Genomic DNA, 6187 nt, shown 5'->3' with positions numbered 1-6187 from the left:
ACTTCTCCTTCACATCTCCTATTCATGATTCAAGGACTTTCTTTTCCCCTTAGAGATAAGAGTTATGCAATTTGGGAGTCTTTTAGGTAGACCCACTGAAGGGGTACTCCAGTTGCCTCATCCTGTGCCCCTATTCAGCATGGAAGAAGCCAGAGCGGTCAGCGTCCCTATTTCCTATTGGCAATTTGGGTAACACCTTCAGAGGATGGTGTGATAAGAATAGGAGGTAGGAATTGGCTAGCCAGTTAGGGTAAAAAGACCCCAAAGAAATGTAGCCAGTTTCTTGGCTAAAAGTCAAAATGTCCTTGGGCCTGTTAGCAACATACTCTGTTCCAAAGGCCAAAAATGTCAAAAGTATTTGGGAGCTTGTATCTAATCCTTAAAAGATTTTAGGGTTATCTCTTGGGGGGGGGATGTCGGAGGGGAGGGAGTGGGCATGGATTTGATCAAAACACCTTATATGCATGTATGAAATTCTTAATAAAGTTTTTGTAAAAATTTAAAAAAAAAAAGAAAAGAAGGTAGGGAGTGATTGAGGAAGACGTCTGTCTGACACAGTCATCTGGGCTCCACATCCTGTGTGTGTGCCTACACACATACATGCTGTCAGGTAGGCCTGTCTTCCGACAGAACTAGCACTGAACCCCAAGAGACTCCTTAGGCAGAGCGGGTGGGTCTAAGGACAGATGCTGAGGACACCGGGAAGTGGTAGAAAGTCACCATCTTGGCGAGGCGGGGGCTGGAGGCTGCAGATCTCAAAAGCTCAGCTGAGATGTAGTGGGGAAAGAGCCCATGGGTGTATGCCTTTGTAAGTAACTCTCTTTGGGATTCCATAAACTTTGTACAAAAACTCGAATGGAATGCATGGTGTCGGCTTTGTCTTTTAAGACCTCGTGGGCCTGGGAGCCTAGAGAACGCATGCAGGTCTCCCAGGGGAGAATTTGGTGTTCACACACTCACACACACACACAAATAAAAAGAGACCTCTTTTAGTTCTATGCAGACCTACTGTGACTTTTTCAAGAGCATTAGAAGGTCTAAGGAAAAGAGGCCAATTCCCTATAATAACAAACAAACAAACAAACAAAAATGTTAATATGAATCACCACAAATTTCTTTTTTTTTCAGAGCTGAGGACCGAACCCAGGGCCTTGCACTTGCTAGCCAAGCGCTCTACCACTGAGCTAAATCCCCAGCCCCACAGGCTTCGTTTTTAAAAGACAGGGTCTCACTGTGTAGCTCTGGCTGTTCTGAAACCTACTACGTAGACCTGACTGGCCTCGAACTCACAGAGATTGGCTGGCCTCTGTCTCTTGAGTGCTGGGATTAAAGGCATATGCCACCATGCCCAGCAGATTTTCTCTTTTAGTTCTGTTATTTTAAAATGGTTTTTGATGAATTTCTTTTTTAAAAAAATCAGTTTTTCTCTCTATTCTGCACTCTCAGAAGAATATAAAAAGCCAGAATTTATGTCTACTTTTCATAATCTAATGACTGACTGCATGTAGGACATGTGTCTTCTGCTTTCTTCTTCATATCCAGACGCTGTATGGTCCTAGACAAGCCCTAAGCTCTGATCAGTTTCAGATGTATATCTTGTGCCCATGATCTCAGTCATGAAGTCACTAAGTTAATTTGCTTTTTCACATGGAGTTCACTACTGTCTTTGCTAAGACATCTGCAAGGTCAGCATGAACTTTTGATAGATGCTCTAGCCACATCTGTGTTTGGCTGTTCATTTCTTTGTTTAGATTTGTTCCTAAAACTGAAGGGCATGTTTCCTTGTGGCTTTAAATCCTTCAGTGATTATTATGGGATGAAAACTTAGAGAATTAGAACTGGAAAGATGGCTCAGTCATTAATATTAGGGTTCCAAACAGCAGCAGCTTCCCCCCTCCCCAACAGGGACCTATGGACTTTTGGAGCCTGAAAAAGGGAACTGAGCTGATAAGCACCTTGGCCTTTGAAGTCGAGGGAAACAAAGTCTGCTGAGAAGCAGCCTGCCTTTCCTCTGATCTCCAAAGACAAGATAAGCAGATTCTACCTGTTAACCAGAGATTTTAGAAGCGGTTTAACACAGCATCTTTTCCCTTATCTTAAGAGGAAAAAAGTAAACACTTCCAGACCCAGATCCTGCCTGGCAGACTGAACCAGGTTTACAAGCCCTGCTTTTCCCGCTTCCCCCTGCTTGATTTTTCCCCAAAACTCTCCCCCCTTCTGCACCCTGAAGCCCCCATATGTAAGTCCCAGCTCACAACCCATGGGCTGACATCTTTCCCTTCCCTGAGGGAAACGTGTCCCGTGCGAAATAAAGCTGTATCCCTCTGAGAGTTCTATCTGTGCCTCAGTGCCTCATCCTCCATTCACTTGCTCTCCACCCCAAACTTTTACCTATCAATTAATTGCACTGACTGCTCTTGTAGAGGACCTGGGTGGGGGTTCCATTCCTGGCACCTTCATGGCAGCTAACAACCGTCTGTAATTCCAGTTTCAGGGGCTCTGATGGCTTCTTCTGACCTCCATGGGCATTGCACAACACAGGTGCACTTATATACATGTAGGCAGTACACTCAAACACATTAAAAAGTTAGGAAAGAAATAAAGTATTAAAAATTAAACTTAGAGGAATGCAGAGACCACTTGCTTCCATACTTCACCAATGGTAAGGACACTGGCAGGAAGATCGCTGCCCATTCTTATGATGGTAGCTACTGTTTCCAGCACTGGGGAGGCTGTGAGTGAAGACTGAGAGTTCGAGACTAGTGTGGGCTGGATTGTGAGACCCTGTTTTAAAAAGAAAAGAAAGACCTGGGCATGGAGGTGCATTCCTTTAGTCTCAGTACTCAGGAGGCAGAGGCAGGTGAATTCTGTGAGTTCAAGGCCAGACTGGTCTACCTAGTAAGCTCCAAGCCAGTCAGAGTGTTAAGAGTCTGTTTTATTATTAAAGTCTAAGTAAATAAATATCTATTTTGAAAAGGAAAGCAAGAAAAGATTGTTGGGTGTTGGAGTCTCATTTCATGATGTGGCACGTTGCCAGATTTTGTACACTTGATGTCTCCAGTACTAAGCATTCCCTGGGGTTCTCAAGTCTCAACTTGGCTTTTAGTGTATCCTGCAGGCCCCGTGTCATACTGCTGTTGACTATGCTTAGCCTATTTTAATCCTAAATATATGAATACTATCATTAAAGAATGCTTGAGATATCAACTATAACCTGAAACAATAATGATTTTTCTCACTTGCAAAGTAGATATCCAGTTTTGACAAGATTTTACCAAATTAATAGATTGGTTGATTTTTGGCAGCATTTTAAATTGTTACTGTCATTTAAGAAGGCCACGTTGGCCATATAGTTCATAGAAGAATGAAAATGTATGCTGATTCTTGGGCCTGTGATTTCACTGCAAGTACCATCTTAAATGATGTGCCTACAGATACTGTCTTTGCTTCTGCTAGGTCCTGATCCTGAATGACTGAATATATGAGGGAAAAGGTCAGAATGTTTCACGTTCTAGTCCATATGTAACATGCTACCCAGAGTGAGAAAAAAAAGTGCTTAACCACCCAGTCCGCCCTTGTAAAGATACCAGGACATCCAGACAACAGCGCAGGATAATGAATTGCAGACTTCTGGGAAACAGGACACAAAGCAATATCACGATGAATAACTGTTTTTGGTGAGGTTGGGAAAATAGGAGAATTATTTTTGCATGAAGTGAACCATGGGGGTGGGGTTGGATTGCTGACAATGCAGAGATGGAATACAATGAGCCATGATAGAGACAGAGATTGACAGAAAGTAGGTGGCCACACTGATGACCCCAAACCCTGACTCTTGGGGACATAATAAGATAAATTTGAAATAAGAATCATTCCAGAAAACCTTACTGCTTTACAACTTTCTGTTAAGTCTACAATGGTTTCAAATTTTGAAAAATTTAAGGGGTTAGGAGTGTAACTTGGGGGTAAAGTGCTTGCCTAGTATATACAAGGCTTTGGGTTAGGTCCTCAGGACAGCCCCCATCCAATTTAAACATTTGCACTCTTCAAAGATCTTGCATGCAAAATACTGAAAAAAATGATGCTTTTATTTTTTAGTTGAAAGTTCAAAATCAGACAAAAACCACCAATCTTTGTTCCCTTAAAGAGTAATCTTCCAGTATAATCTTTAAAAAAATTTTTTTATGGAGGGCTGGAGAGATGACTCAGTGGTTAAGAACACTGGCTGTTCTTGCAGAAGACCCGAGTTTGAATCCCACCACCCACATGGCAGCTAACAACTGACCATAACTCCAGCTCCAGGGGATCCAACGGCCTCTTTTGTTCCCTGCGGGCATTTCACAACATGGGTGCACTTATATACATGCAGGCAATACATGCATACACATTAAAATAAAATAACTAAAATATTTTTTAAAATATTTTTATTGAATTTTTGTACATTTCATACAGAAAATCTTAATCAACTTTGTACCCCCTTCCCCACTGGTACCCTCCCACAGTCCCTCCACTGGAATTTATACTTTCTGTCATTTGTGTTAAGCCCTATCATGTCAAGTTAATGTCCCCAGATGTCCCTCAGTACAAGTTCATCCACTGAGGTTTACTCAACCTGTCTAGAGTCCCTCCCTTTAAGAAGATAAGCTCTTCCTTGCCCAGAAATAATCATCTGTCAATAATTTTACAACTAAGATTGGGGCCAGCTGTCCATTTCTACAGCTCTGTGCTGTGTTTTTGTCTGTTTGAGTTTGCATGGGTCTTGTGCATGCTGACACCATTGCCGTAGTTCCTATGAGGAGAGTCCCAGGAGTCTGTAGGACTCTATTTGCATATGGTAACACACCTCCTCCCTGGCTCTTTCTGCCCCCTCTTCCACAATCGTCTCTGAGCCCTAGGTGGATGGATTTTAATATAGGAGTCCTGTCCAAGGACTCACACTCTGTAGACTCTTAATCTCCACATTTTGGGCATTTGTGACCTTTTGTGTTCCTGGTCCTCTGTTGCTTGAGGGAGCTTCATGGATGAGATTTGAAAGATGTGTTAGTGTTTTCTGCATTCTTTGTTCTATGTTCTGTGAGCCTTAGGTGTGAAGGTTGCGTTATAGATGTGCCACTTAAGCTTGGGCAATTCACAAACTCTGTATGTGACCAGTTGTGGAACTCTAATAATCTCTGTCTCTTGAAAAAGAAGCTTCTTCCATGGGTGGTGACTGGGATACTTGTCTAGAAATTTAAGGATTCGTATTTTGCACATAGTAAGAAATTACATTTGTCTAGGGATGTGACAGCCTTTGGGTTTTCTCTAAGATCTTTGACCTTTCCAACCATGTGTATTTGGCTGGGTTACAATACCACACATGAGTTTCCTCCTATTGGGTTGGCTTTAAGTCCAGTTAGGTAGTTGTTGATTACCCCCAAAATAAAAGCACCACTACTGCACCAATGTCATTTGCTGTGCTGGTCATTGATGTGACCAGCCTTGAAGGTATGGTTGGACCATCAAATTGATGTTCTCCCTTACCAGCTTGTGTAGTGTTCTTCAAAGCTATGAGAGCTAGCCTTCAGGAGAGGTGGCTTCCGGGTCAGTTCCAGCTCCATTACTCCAAATCCTGTGTCCGAAGTACAGGACAGTATAATCTTAAGTACATTGTTGTTCAAGAGTCTTTCAGCACTTGTCAAGTCCATTCAAGTTAAGTTTCTTTAAATAAAGAAAGGTAGTTGTTTGCTTAGGCAGTTGTGAGGAACCCAAGAGAGAGCTGCCAGAAGCCAGGGTCTTGGGGTGAGGAATGGAATTCAATGTTCCCACCAGTCTCTCTTCACCTCTCTCACTTGCTGCCTGGCTGTTGTAAGCATTCTGTCCTCCACCATAGTCAAGACTTCATCCAAGAGGCCAGGAAATATGACCCCAGCCACACTACATTCTCACCCTGGTCAGCAATTCCCACAGAAAAGAAAGAGCTTTTCCTGTCAACTTCCTTAAAGATAAAAATCTTCAGAAACCATTTTAACTGGCTCTGGTGGGTTACTAGCTCAATTGTTTGGCCCAATCAGGTTTCAGGGACTTAGAATGCTGTCTAACTCTGCATTGCATACGGTTAACGGCAATCATAGGCATCTCCAGAAAAGACCAGCCGGCAGCTGTGAGCCCTGTGGTTAACTGCCAGTTTTAACCTTGTGGCATTCTCACG

Source organism: Nannospalax galili, unplaced genomic scaffold, assembly GCF_000622305.1.
Source record: "Nannospalax galili isolate Female #2095 unplaced genomic scaffold, S.galili_v1.0 scaffold763, whole genome shotgun sequence".
Classification (NCBI taxonomy): Eukaryota; Metazoa; Chordata; class Mammalia; order Rodentia; family Spalacidae; genus Nannospalax; species Nannospalax galili.
This window is presented reverse-complemented; position numbering follows the sequence as displayed.